We start from the raw sequence: 14,682 nt of genomic DNA on the forward strand, positions 1-14,682 counted from the left end.
ACCCTTAGAAATGCTAATTTTTCTGGCTCAGTCTGAAGATAAATCAAGTCATATAAATAAAACAACTCTATGCCACTTTTCCAGAGAATTTTAGTCTTTGTAATCATTGTTTGTTCCCACTAAGCCAATAACCAAAGATAATTCAGCTTTTTGGCTTTCCAAATAATACAAAGATGGGTTTCACTAATTAAGCTCATTTGAAAATATAATTGTCATTAAAAAAATATGTATCAAGGGGTAAATGTTTCTATATTTATTGCCCTCCAATTTGTGATTTTGAGGCCACCTGCAAAGTAACTATAAATCTGTAGTACAATAAAATTTGGGATAATAAAAACATTAGTGTTAGCAAAATGTCATCCAGTGCCTATAGCCCATTTGAGCAAAAATCATGAATTATTCACAATACAATATATTGAATTAGACTTTGCTACCCTGCTTCCACTTAAATTTTGTTCACTCGTGAGTCAATTTTATTTTCCTTTATTTGTAAGTGGTAACCTTTTACTTAGAATCTAGAGAACTAAAGTTTGATTTCAGAATGAAATAAAGAAAATAAATTTTAAGTATGTAACAGAAAATATAAAAGAATATATGTGTAAAATGAGAAGTATTTTGACATAGTGGATAAAAGACCAATCTTGGAATCAGAAATATGTGAATTCAAGTCCTGCCTCTAAGAACTTAAGTTCATAACTTGCCATTGGTCCCAGATAGCTTGGAGGGTAAAGTGTAGTAGGTGACCTTGCATAGCCCTCCCTCACTTAAATCCAATTCATTTACATGCCATGGCATCACCTCCCTGATAAGGTAGTTCTCTTGGAGAACAAAAAACAAACAACAACAAAACAAGTAAATATAAATAAGTCATTGAACTTCTTGTTGATCAGAAGAATAGTCACAGAATAGTCACTGATTGACTTCAGAGAAGAGATTTTCCTCAATAAAACTCTGCTAAACTCTGGGGATCCAAAAAACAAACAAAACAAAAACCAACATGTAACAAAATTTATAGAAAGCAAGCTTTGTACAGGATAAATAAAAAATAACTAACTGAAGGAAAGCACTAAAATTAAAAGGGGAAGAGGAAGGAATAGAGGAAGAAGGAATTTAGTTGGAACTTAAAGGAAGGTAGGTAGGTCAGAAGGCAGAGGAGGGAGAACATTCCAGATCTAGGGAACAGCTAGAAAAAAAAATGCCAGAGCTAAAAGATAAAATGTCTGCTTCTTGAAATACCTTTAAAAGGATATTTAAAAGTTCTCTCATTCATTATTTATCAGAAAAATTCAAAATAAAACATCTCTGAAGTACCACCTTACAATTATCAGAATGTCTAATATGGCAAAAAAGAATGATGAATGTTGAAGGAGATGTGGGAAAATTGAGACACTGATACCCTGTTGGTGGAGTTGTAAATGAATTCCAATCATTCTGGTAAGCAATTTGCAACTATTCCCAAAAGAGCTATAAATTTTAAACCAATAATAGCATTAGTAGTTCTATATCCAAAATATATTTTTAAAAAGGGAAAAATTTATTTGTATAAAAATATTTATAGCAGATATTTTTGTGATGGCAAAGAATTGGATATTAATGGGATATTTATCAATGAGGGAATGGCAAAACAAATTGTGGCATAGATTATAATGGAATACTCTTGTGATGTAAGAAGTGATGAGTAGGATGATTTCATAAAAAACATGGAAAAACTTATATGAAATAATGCAGAGTGAAGTGAGTAGAACCAGGAGAACATTGTACACAATAACAGTAATTGTGTGATGATCAACTATGATTAGTTATTATTAGCAATATAATGATCCAAGACATTTCCAAAGTACTCATACTGGAAAATGCTTTTGTAATGCCAGAGAAACTGAGCAAAATAGAGATTAGAGAGTATTTAATAATTTATTTAAAGGGAGAGATTTACTAGTACCAAATGGATCTATGATTTGGTCCCAGGGCTGAATGAGACTATCTTCTCCAACTATCCAACAAACAATGTGAGTTCTCAATGACCTATATATACATGGCTCAGATTCATGGGGTATACTGAGGCAGGGGTGGAGTCAGGGTGCTGAGAGTAGGAACTGGACTCTGACAAGGTGGGGTGAGCCTCTGGAGAGTCAGGATTGGGTCAGGATAATTAGGGAAACTGAGTCAGGACAATAAAAGAGAATTGTGGCATAACATTTTCCACCTCCAGAGATTAAAAAAAAAACTGATTGAGTCTGAATATAGATTGAAGACCACTTTTAAAACTTTTTTAGTTTTAGTCAGTGTTTTCTTTCATAAGATGACTAATACGGAAATGTGTTTTGCATGATTACACAAATAACATTTATCAAATTGCTTATTGTCTCAGATAGGGAAAGGAGAAGGAGGCAGGGAGAAAATTTGTAACTCAACATTTTAAAAATTAATGTTAAAAATTGTTTTTACCTTTAATTAGAAAATAAAATAAAATATTATTGAAGTACAAAAAGTAAGAAATAAACAACCAAGGGGTCAGTGTAACTGGGTCAAAAAGTATATGTCAGTATATACTGAAAGTACATAAACTGGAGTAAAACTGGAAAAGTAAGAGGAGGGGACTGGGTCACAGATACAAAGATAGCAAGGATATAGAGTGAGAGAATGTGATCAAAATCTTATGAAATTCATTTGAAAACTGTGTAATCATAAATATGCATATTTTCCTTGCCACTCACTTTATTTTAATTTACAGTAATTTCTTTCCTAGAAAAATGTATTAATTTAGAAAGGGAGAAAATACATCTTTTCCTCTCTGTTACCTGCAGACTGGATATCAGTGGCATTTCTTTCCTTATTTGATCTTCTCTTCCTTCATCTCACCCAGGCAGCTTCCAGCCGAACTTGTTTTCATAGGATTTAGAAAGGAAATAGTTGAAAGGAGAGGCAAGGAGGTGCCCTTGAGAAGCTCCTTATGAGACAGATGCCACATTTACTCATCCAAATAAGGAAATAAATGGGAAAAGTACTAGTTTTCCAGCCAATTGTATTCTGTTCAGAACACTGGACTATGGAAATCGTAGCCTGTGCTCTGACTCTTAGCCAGTTTTATCATCTTTGAAAAGTCACTGTACCTCTTTGCCCCTCAGTTCTCTATTCTGTAAAATAAAATGATCAGCTTTTCCCTTCCAATCTGCAATTTTATAGTTTTTTGAACCTATTACTTTTCTTTTTAAAAAAATTCCCTCACTATAATGTCTTAAATGTTCTCAGATGTACCCCATCTCTGAAGTTCTATCTCCCTAATACTATACATACTGTCTAAAATTTGTATCATCAATCTAGAGATGAACTCTTCTGCTTCCTTAATAAACAGCAAACTCTTTGAAGGTCCTCCACAATTTCACCTTGTCTACCTCATTTCATAATATCCCCCCACCCCATGTTTTACCTCTATGCTTCATCCAAACAAAAAACAAAACAAAACAAAAAAAAAAAAATACTTGCCATAAAAGCTGGGATTCCTTGTCTGCTTTTCTTTACCAATGAAATTCCAACTTGTTATGCAAAACTGTATCATCAGTTATTGTCTCATTGTTATCACTGTTACACTGGATTTGTAATATTGTGTAAGACAGCTACCTGTTTTTGTGTTGTATTCCTTTATTAAAGTGTAAGCTCCAAGGGAACCACATTATCTAAATTTTGTATTTCCCCTGTCCCAAGCACTGCTTTGCATAGAATTTGGGACTTGCAGGTTGTCATTTTGAAATTTGTATCTGTTGTTTCCTTTATAAAATAATAATAACAATAATAATAAATGATAACAACAACAATAATAAATAATATTTATACAGAACTTTAGGATTTGCAAAGTTTCATTTGATCCTCACAACAACAGAGTACTAATAAAGTTTAAACTAATAAATTGGAGTTGAAAGTAGATAAATGACTTATCCAGGATCTAGTCCCCATACCTAAACCTGCTTGATAATGAGACCAATTAATCAGTGAAGAAAATGTTACAGGACTGTTATGTTATACCTTGTGAAAATAGGAGATAATGAATTGACTTCAGGAAGCCCTAGGTTCAAGTCCCAGCTTTGACCCACACATAAAAGTTAACTTTGTCACTGACCAGAATGCTCCAAGATTAAGTTTCAGAATAACTGCCAGAAGACTTCTGAGGACAGAGCCAAGATGGCGGAGACAATATACATTTCTCTCTGATCTTCTCTACAACCCTCATGCTAATTATGAAATCCAGCCTCTGAATTATCTCTGGACCAGCAGAAGCCACAAATATTGGCAGTGCAGCAAATGATCAGCAGAAGATAATTTCGAAGATCTCTAGCAAAGGTCTGTTTCAATCAGAAATGGGAGGGAGGCAGCCTAACACAAACAGCTAACCACAAACACTAGCACAGACACGCAGAATCCTGAGGAGGTGCAGACTCCGTAGCAGAGAATCAAGGGGGAGGAATCTACAGGAATCTACCACAGTGTTGGCCACTCTGCCCTGGCTGCAAGCCAGTAGATCAGCAGAGAATTTATAAAACACACAACACCAACACAAAAGATCAATAGTGAACCGCAAAATGCCAGAATCTCACAGGACCTGGCCACACCCACCCAGCACCAGAAGTGAATCAACACTAACCCAACACAAGTCCTGCCACTTAGAAAATCTCCCCCACCCTAAAGGCAGACCTTAACTTAAAAAAAAAATGAGTAAAAAAAAACTAGAGGACTCTGACAATAGACAGCTTTTATGGTGAAAGAGAAGAACAGATTTCAAACCCTGGGGAGACTAAAGGCAGATTATCTCTAGATGAAGCCCCAAAGGGTGATATAACCTGGTACTCACCACACAAGGCTCTTCTAGAAGAAATTAGAAAGGATCTTAAAAGAGAGCTAGGAGAAAAATAGGGAAGGGAAATGAAAAAGACAACACAGAAACTATCTGAAGAAAATTCACTACAAAATAGATTTAGTGAAATGGAAAAAGTATGTAACTCATTAAAAGATAGACTTGATAAAATGAAAAAAAAGCAACTCCCAGAAAAACAGAATTTGTGAAACAGAAAAAGAAAATAACTCCTTAAAAATAGAATTTATGAAATGAAAAAAAAATTCCATAGTATAAAACAACTCATTTAAAAACGTAATTAGACAAATGCAAAAAGAAGTAAAAAAAAAAAAAAAAAAAAAAAAAGTAAATGAAGAAAATAATTCACTAAAATTCAGAATTGAACAAATGACCATGAATGATTCAATGAGATGACAAGAATCAGTCAAGCAAGACTAAAAAATGAAAAGAAAAAAAAAAAAATAGAAAAAATGTAAAATATCTATTTGGGAAAAAAAAAAAAAAAACAATCTGGAAAATAGATCTAAGAGAGACAATCTAAGGATTATTGGACTCCCTGAAATACATGGGAAAAAAAAAAGGAAAACATCAAAGAGAACTGCCAAGATATCACTGAAACAGAAGGTAAAATGACCATTGAAATAATTCATTGAACACCTCCTGGAAGAGACCCCAAAATTAAAACCCAATGAATATTGTGGCTAAATAACATAAACTATTATTTTCACATTCTTAATTACTCAAATAAATCTATGACCACATTAATGAGGGTATTCCATCTAAATATATGCAATACATCCATACCTATGCAGCCTATAGGTCATGTCTGTCCTCCCTTAGGTCTAATACATAGAATCTACTCAATTTGCTGAGAATATTCCTCACCTTCTCTTGAGGGCATAAAGAAACAAACATTTATTAAGCACCTACTATGCTCCAGATACTATGCTAAGGAATTTACTAATATTACCTTTTTTTTGGTTCTTACAAGAATCCTATAAGGTACGTCTTGATAAACTGAGGCTACCAATAGAACAAATGAGCTATTCATCTGCTATCCATTGCTCTCATCTCTGGACTATCTATCAATATCCTTCTATCTTATGTTTTAGATGTATTTCAGTTCCTCTAGTATTAGGACCTCTCAGTAGAAAGGATGTCACTGAGTATCAATAGAAAAGTTCATATTTGTATATTATTTGTAAGTACCTTATAAACCATGTAAAATATCACCTTTTAGTCCACAATCAAAAGTAAAATGAAATTATTCCAAGGGAAGTGGCATATTGACATACATAATAAGATATAACTGGTGAAATTGTAGATTCTTTCTTAAAGCGGATTTTTCAGGGGAAAGGACCAGGAAAGAGTATGAAGAAACTAATTAAATTATTTTGGGTGATCAAAAAGAGTAAGTAAAAGTCATAGAAATGGAATGGGAGAATGAAGAAGACTTACTTCACAATCTGACACTGAGCCTGTTCTTATTTTATGGTTTAGTTTAGTGGCAATACAGGCTTCTACATATCTTATTTTGAGGACTCCTGCCATTTCAACCAATTTGGCAAATCCAATCATATTCACATTGATTTAATTCCCACATTGATTATATAATGTCACTTAATAGTGATCACTTCTCAACAGTAACATCACCACAAAGGAAAAATAGTTAAAAGACATCACAAGATCTCAAAAATAATTTCAATGAGAGAATCTTAAAATATTTGCTTTTAGAACAAAGCTTCTATAGCACCATATAATAAGAAAGGTAGGGTGAAATAGAAAATAAAAAGCTGGCCCCATAATCAAGAAAATCTGGTTTCAAGTCCTATTTCTACTAGAAAAAGTTCCTTCCTGAGATTTCCTTATGCCATTGAAGTCAAATAACTGGTTAATCATCATCATCTTCCCAGACATCTAGACAGTTCCTAACATTTGAAAAATATTTTATAAATGTTATCTCATCTAATCTTCAACAATTCTGTGCAGTAGGTGCTATTATTCCTTAGCTACATATTTAGAGACAAAAAAAAAAACCTAGAGACCATCTAATCCAATTTTATTTTTTTAAGGAGGCAACAAAAATTCACAGATGTTAAGTGATATCCCCTGGCTCACAACTAGTAAGCATCCAATACTTCTTGACTTCAAGTAAAGCTCTCTACTGTACTCTGACACTTCTGCACTATAAAAGCTTCTTAGATAAAATATGTACTTAAGAAACATTTGCCATTAAAGTCAAATGTGTTTATTTTTAATTGGAGATTAGACAATAAATTGGTCTTCTATGGACAGAGACTCTGCTATGTATGATACATAGGTAGGAAGTTTTTTTTTTGTTTTGTTTTGTTTTGTTTTGTTTTGTTTTTTTAATCAATCATCCCCTAGCATAATCCCTAGTGAGTAAATTAATTTCATTTGCTGATATAGTAACTCAGTAAGAAAAAAGTTTCTATCTATGGAAGAATTGATTCAATACTCTAGCAAACACTGGAGAAAGTCAAACATGTATGTCTTAGCCAGGTATATTATATCTTGGGAGAAAATCAACAACAGCTATACTCTGATAATCTCCTTTATTCAGGTTTACTAAAACTTTCCCCAGCATGTGTACTCACAATTATTGTAATTATTACTGTCATGTCCATGAATACCACTACTAACCTCTATTTTAGAAAATGTACAGAATTCAGTAGAATCTCTATGATAGAAATAGATGTGATAGAAATTATCCATGGAAATACCCACCTGCTCCCAGGCATCTCACAGCAAAAGACTAGGAAACAATGCCAAAAATTGATAGTGGCTGACTAGTGGTTTCAACTGCCAATTGCAGGCAACTGCAACCATCTGCTCTGAATAATTGCATTTGGGGTGTGGAGAGAGAGGGAAAAAAAGAGAAAGAGAGAGAGAGAGAGAGAGAGAGAGAGAGAGAGAGAGAGAGAGAGAGAGAGAGAGAGAGAGAGAGAGAGAGAGGAGAGACACAGAGATAGTCAGACAAAGACGGAGAGAGGCAGAGACAGAGAGACAAAAATAGAGACAGAGATAAAGACAGAGAAAGAGAGAGATGAAAGACATAGAGAGACAGAGAGAGAGAAAGAGACAGAATGAATTACCAAGTAGATATTTTATAGACCAAGACAGGAAGAGCTAGGTAATTTCAACTAATTATGAATGAGCCCCATGTTAGAATTAAACATTCATGAATATATGTAAATGTGTGTATGTGTGTGTATACATATGTGTATATATACATATATATATATATATATACATACATATATCTATATCTATATATATACATATATATATATATCTATATATATATACATTTTAGAATAAAATTCTCATTTTAAATAAGATGTTGTAGAGCAGCCAGATTTCTCAGAGCTTCTTAGGAGAATAATTTTCAATTCAGTAATAAACAGGCATGAGTTTGGAAAAATTAGGAAAAAAAGAAAGTCTGCAAATGGGTCAGTTGCTAAAATTTAGTTGATCAAAGACTAATGCCAAGCTAGTAAAAGAGAATAGCAAATATAACGTTGAAAAATGTACATACAATATATGCTGTATTATGTGTTGATTAGGAAAAATACATAGATTTGAATTCTAAAAACTGATTCATTTAGCAAATTTTAATTATGTACTTCTTACTAGGTGTAAAACACCACTGTTGTTTGTCCTTCATTCTCAAAGAAAATCATGACATTAGAGGGGTGATTCTGTGATATGCAAGTACATATGGATTTAAGTGAAGGAGGGGTATGCAAAGTCACCTGCTTCACTTTCTTCTCCAGAGCCATCTGGGGCCAGTGGCAAATTATAGATTGTAATGACTAGAGATGGCCCTGGATGAAATTGGCTTCTTTAAGCTAGTCTTCAATAGATCTTTTGTACTAGGTGAAAGAACAGTACTAAGTTAGAGACCAGATAAAATAAAAACCTCAATTAGATGTGATCCCTTTTTTTGAGAAGTTTATGGTAAAGAAGAAGAGATTGCCAGATAATATAAAAACATGCAGTTTTTTTCTTTACTAAGATCAACCCTTTTAAAGACATTCTCAATCCTATTTCCTTTCATCTATTCCAACAGATTGTACACAATTATTTTCTCCCTTTTAATCTTCAATCTCTGTCTCCACTGATTCCTTCCATATGCCACATACATAGGTTCACTTCTTTCCAAATTGTGATTAATCCTCTTTCTTCTCCATTTCACTAGCAAACTACTAAGAAGAACTGGGAGTGGGGTGTGGAAGGATACAATTCTGTACTTATGTTACTTCTACTTTGTTTTACTTTCCTCTCAATCCTTTGAAATTGGGTTTTTATCCTCATTCCTCAAAAGAAGCTGCTTTCTCCAAAGTTATCAGCAATCTCTTAATTGTCAAGTCTCAATTCAACCCTGACTTTTCTCTTTTTTTTAATTTAGAATTTTTTTTCACAGTATATATGCATGAGTATTTTTTTATAATATTATCCCTTGTATTCATTTTTCCAAATATCCCCCCTCCCTCCATTCCCTCCCCCCGATGACAGGCAATCCCATACATTTTACATGTGTTACAATAAAACCTAGATACAACATATGTGTGTAAATACCATTTTCTTGTTGCACATTAAGTATTAGATTCCGAAGGTATAAGTAACCTGGGTAGATAGACAGTAGTGCTAACAATTTACATTCACTTCCCAGTGTTCCATCTCTGGGTGTAGTTATTTCTGTCTATCATTGATCAACTGGAAGTGGGGTTGGATCTTCTTTATGTTGAAGATATCCACTTCCATCAGAATATATCTTCATACAGCATTGAAGAATACAGCTATCTTCTGGTTCTATTCATTTCACTCAGCATCAGTTGATGTAAATCTCTCCAAGCCTCTCTGTATTCCTCCTGCTGGTCATTTCTTACAGAGCAATAGTATTCCATAATCTTCATATACCATAATTTACCCAACCATTCTCCAATTGATGGGCATCCATTCAATTTCCAGTTTCTAGCTACAATAAAAAGAGCTGCCACAAACATTTTCGCACATACAGGTCCCTTTCCCTTCTTTAGTATTTCTTTGGGATATAATCCCAGTAACAGCAATGCTGGGTCAAAGGGTATGCACAGTTTGATAACTTTTTGGGCATAGTTCCAAATTGCTCTCCAGAATGGTTGGATTCTTTCACAACTCCACCAACAATGCATCAGTGTCCCAGTTTTCCCACATCCCATCCAACATTAATCATTATTTGTTCCTGTCATCTTAGCCAATCTGACAGGTGTATAGTGGTATCTCAGAGTTGTCTTAATTTGAGGCATTTGACAACATTATCACATTATCACCCCCAATGGATTTAAAGATCATCCATATGCAGCCAATTCCTATATCTATATAAACAACCCTAGTCTCCCCAAATCTTCACTCATTCATTACTACTTATTAGATATTTCAAACTGAATATCAGATAGTTGTTGTTTCTTCCATTAGATTTTGAGTTCTTTGAAGGCAGAGGTTATTTTTATCTGGTTTTGTATCTGTAGTGTTTAGCACAATGCCTGATAAATAGGAGTTTAATAAATGTTTCTTGATTACCAACTGACTGATATGGGAAACTTAAATGTTATATGCATAATAAAATAATACCTCAATTTCTATATCCCTTTAATATTTGCACAATGCTAATTTTAAAATAATCATGCTAGAAAGGATGGAGGAAGCATATAGCATGATGTTTTTAGCCATATTGTCAAATGCCTACGGATATTGAAGTTAGTAACCTCACTGATGGTAAATTCTTCAACTTTAAAAGGTTACAAGCCAAAACTAAAGAGGAGAGACTGTTGATGCATGACATTTTGTTTGTAAATTATTATGCAACAAATTATGGACTCATTTGATGCTGCTTGTGTCAATTTTGGCTTAACAATTAACACCAAGAAAACACAGGTACTCCATCAGCCAGCACCACTGGTGGAGTTCTGAATGCTGTGGATAAGTTCCTAGCCTTGGCAGTGTACTTTCAAGTATGTACACAATGAGGTTGATACATGCACTTCCAGAGCTAGCTCAGTGTATGGGATGCTTCAAAGGAAATTATGGGAGAGAAAATGTGCAACAATGACTTCCAAAATGAAGATTTATACAGCCATTGTTCTAACCTCATTGTTATATGTCTGTGAAACCTGGACAGTACTAGTGTACAAGGAAAACTGACTTGCTTCCATTTGAATTGTCTTAGGAAGATTATTAAGATCACTGGGCAGAATAACGTACCAGACACTAAGATCTTTTCTCAAACTAAACTGCCAGGCATCCCAACTCCACTGCAGAGAACACAACTCTTTTGATATAACCACACTGTTTAATGCTTAATTTATGAAAATTAGCCTATTTTATGAAATCATACAGGGAAAGCACTCTCAAGATAATCAGAAAAATCAATACAAAAGAGAGGGGGGGGCAGAAGCAAGATAGCAAAGAGTAGAAAGGTCTTTGTCTGAGCTCTTCTTGGTTTCCCTCAGATCAACACCAGATCAGGTAGGTTTTGGAGTAACAGAACCCACAATTATTTGGAGAGTAAAACATTTCTAGCAGAAGATATTTTGGAATAACTTCAGTAAAGATCTGTCTCAATCCAGCAAGGGACATATCAGCATAGAACAGGTGGAGCACTGTATAAAAGGCCCAGGGCAGAAAGACCTCTGCCCATATGGGGAATCTATTGGGAGGATATTATCCAAGATACAATGTGTTGGTTCCTCTGTTCTCTATTCAGAAGCCAGTGGATTAGCAGACTAGCTGTGAGACCTCTAACACAAGTGCAAAAGACAAATAGTGAGCTTCTGAACCACAGCATGAGAAGTACAACTTGTCCATAGCCACCCAGCTTGAGAAAGAAGACAACAGCACTGGCCCGAGGGCAGAGTAAAGCCACTGTCACCTGTAGAGGAAGTTCTGCCCTAGGAGCAGAACTCAACCTATAAAAATGAGTAAAAAAATAAAACAAAAGCTCTGACCTTAGATTGGTTATTATGGTGACAGAGAAGAACATATCGCAAATGCTGAGGAAACTGAAGGAAAACATCTCTAAGTGAAGTCTAAAAGGTCTCCAACTCAAAAAAACAAAAACAAAAAAAAAAAAAAAAAAAAAAAAAAAAAAAACTATGGAAGAATTAAAAAAGGAAATTAGAAGAAAAATGGAGAAAGATAATGATAGTTTTGGAAAATGAAATACAGAAACAGTCTGAAACAAACCACTACTTAAAAATAGTTTTGACAAAATAAAACAAACAAACAAACAAACAAACAAACAAACAAACAAAAAAAACTAACTCCTTGAAAAAGAGAATTTGTGAAATGGAAAACATCCGATGAACAAAACAATTCATTTAAAAGTTCAATTGGTAAAATGCAAAATGAGATAAAAAGAAAATAATTCACTAAAAATTAGAATTGAACAAATAGAAGCAAATGATTCAATGAGACATCATCCAGAATCAAAGAAAAGAAAAAGAATAAAAAACAAAGAAAATATTAAAAAAAAAAAAAACTCATCAGAAAAGAACTTACATGGAAAATAGATCCAAGAGAGACAATCTAAGAATTAGTATACTACTTGAAAACCAGAATAAAGGAAAAGAGGCTAGATAACATCTTTCAAGAAATCAAGAAAAATCACTGATGTCCTAGAACCAGAGGGTAAAATAGCTATTGAAAGAATACACCAAATACCTCCTGAAAAAGAACCAAAAATGAAAATTGGAAAGATTATGGTTAAATTCCAGAATTATCATATCAAGGAGAAAATACTGCAAGCAACTTGAAAGAAACAATTGAAATATTGAGTAATGACAATCAGGGTTATCTATGACTTAGCAGCTTCCACTTTAAAGGATTGAAGGGCCTGGAATATTATATTCCAGAGGCAACAGAACCTGGGCTGTATCCAGAAATCCACTATCCAGCATTATCTTTCAGAGAAAAAGATGTGCATTTAATAAAATACGGATTTTCATTTATTTTTGATGAAAAGACCAGAACTGAACAGAAAATTTGATTTTCAAATACAGAACTCAAGAGAAGCATAAGAAGGTAAAAAGAAAAAATAACTTTATTTTTAAAGATTTAAATGTTTGCATGCATATATGGAAAGATGACATATTTAACTCTTGAGAACTGTATATTTGTTAGGGGTACACTTAGAAGGTATAGATACACTTAGAAGGTACAGGTATAATTTGACTTTACTGTGATGATATAAAAAAGGACCTACAGGTAGAAAAGAGATTGTCCTAGAAGAAGAGGAAAGGGGAGATAAAATGGAGTAAACTGCATCACACAAAGAGGCAAAAAAGACCAATTACAATTGAGGGAGAAAGGCGAAGGGGGTGAGCATTGCAGGAACTTCAAACTCATTTGAATTTGCCTCAAAGAGAGATATCACATATATTCAGTTTGACATAGAAAGTTGTCTCATTCTAAATGGAAGTAAGAGGAAAAAAGGGAAAGGAGAGGCTAATAGAGGGAAGAACAAAAATAGAAATGGAAAGGCATAAAAAGGAGGAGGGCCTGTAAAAGGGGAGGACAGATTGAGGGAGGTGCTGGTCAGAAGGAAACACTGGGGAAAAAGGAAAGCAGGAGGAAAAAAAAGAATAGTAAAACTTTGGGAAGATAAAATGGCAGGAAATATATAGTTATTTTAACTGTGAATGTGAATGAAATTAACTCTCAATAAAATGGAAGCAGAAAGCAGACTGGATTAAAAGCCAGAATCCTACAGTATGTTGTTTACAAACATTTAAAGCAGAATAATACAGAGTAAAGATAAAAGACTACAGCACAATCTATTATTCTTCAGCTGAAATTAAAAAAGCAGGGATACCAATTCTGATCTCATAAGAAGAAAAAACAAAAAAGATGTAATTAAGAGAAGGAAGAAAGGAAACTATATTTTGCTAATGGGTACCATAGACAATGAAGTAATATCAATGCTAAACATATATGTATCATATGGTATAGCATCCAAATTCCTAGAGGACAAATTAAGAGAGCTGCAAGAAGAAATAGACAGCAAAACTATATGAATGGTAGTTTTAAACCTCACTTAATCAGAATTAGATAAATCAAACCACAAAATAAACAAGAAAAAAGTTAATGAGGTAAATAGAATTTTAGAAAAGTTTGGAGAAAACTGAAAGGGGATAAAAAGGAAATACATTTTTACTTGGCAGAACATGGAACCTACACAAAAATTGACCATGTATTAGGACTAAAGACATCAAAATCAAATGCAGAAAGGCAAAAACAATAAATGCTATGGAAAAATAGAACAAAAATTAATTGGAAACTAAATAATCCAATCCTAAAAAACAAGTGGGTGAAACAAAAAATCACAGAAAATCAATAACTTCCTCCAAGAGAATGACAATAATGACATACCAAAATTTATGAGATTCAGCCCAAGCAGTTCTTAGGGGAAATTTTGTATCTCTAGATGCTTCCTTGAATAAAATAGAGAAAGTAGAGGTCAATAAATTGAGCATGCAATTAAAACACCTAGAAAAAGAACAAATTAAAAAACCCTAATTAAATAACAAATTTGAAATTCTAAAACAAAAGGGGAGATTAATAAAAGTGAAATAAAGCTATTGAACTGATAAACTAAGATTTGGTTTTATGACAAAACCAACAAAAGAAAAAGGAAAGAAGAAAATCAAATTGCTAAATCAAAACTAAAAAGGTGAACTATGCACCAATAAAGATCAAATTAAAGCAATAATTAGGAGCCATTTTGCAAAAGTATATGCCAATAAATCTGATAATTTAAATGAAATAGATGAATA

Source organism: Sminthopsis crassicaudata, chromosome 3 (assembly GCF_048593235.1).
Source record: "Sminthopsis crassicaudata isolate SCR6 chromosome 3, ASM4859323v1, whole genome shotgun sequence".
Classification (NCBI taxonomy): domain Eukaryota; kingdom Metazoa; phylum Chordata; class Mammalia; order Dasyuromorphia; family Dasyuridae; genus Sminthopsis; species Sminthopsis crassicaudata.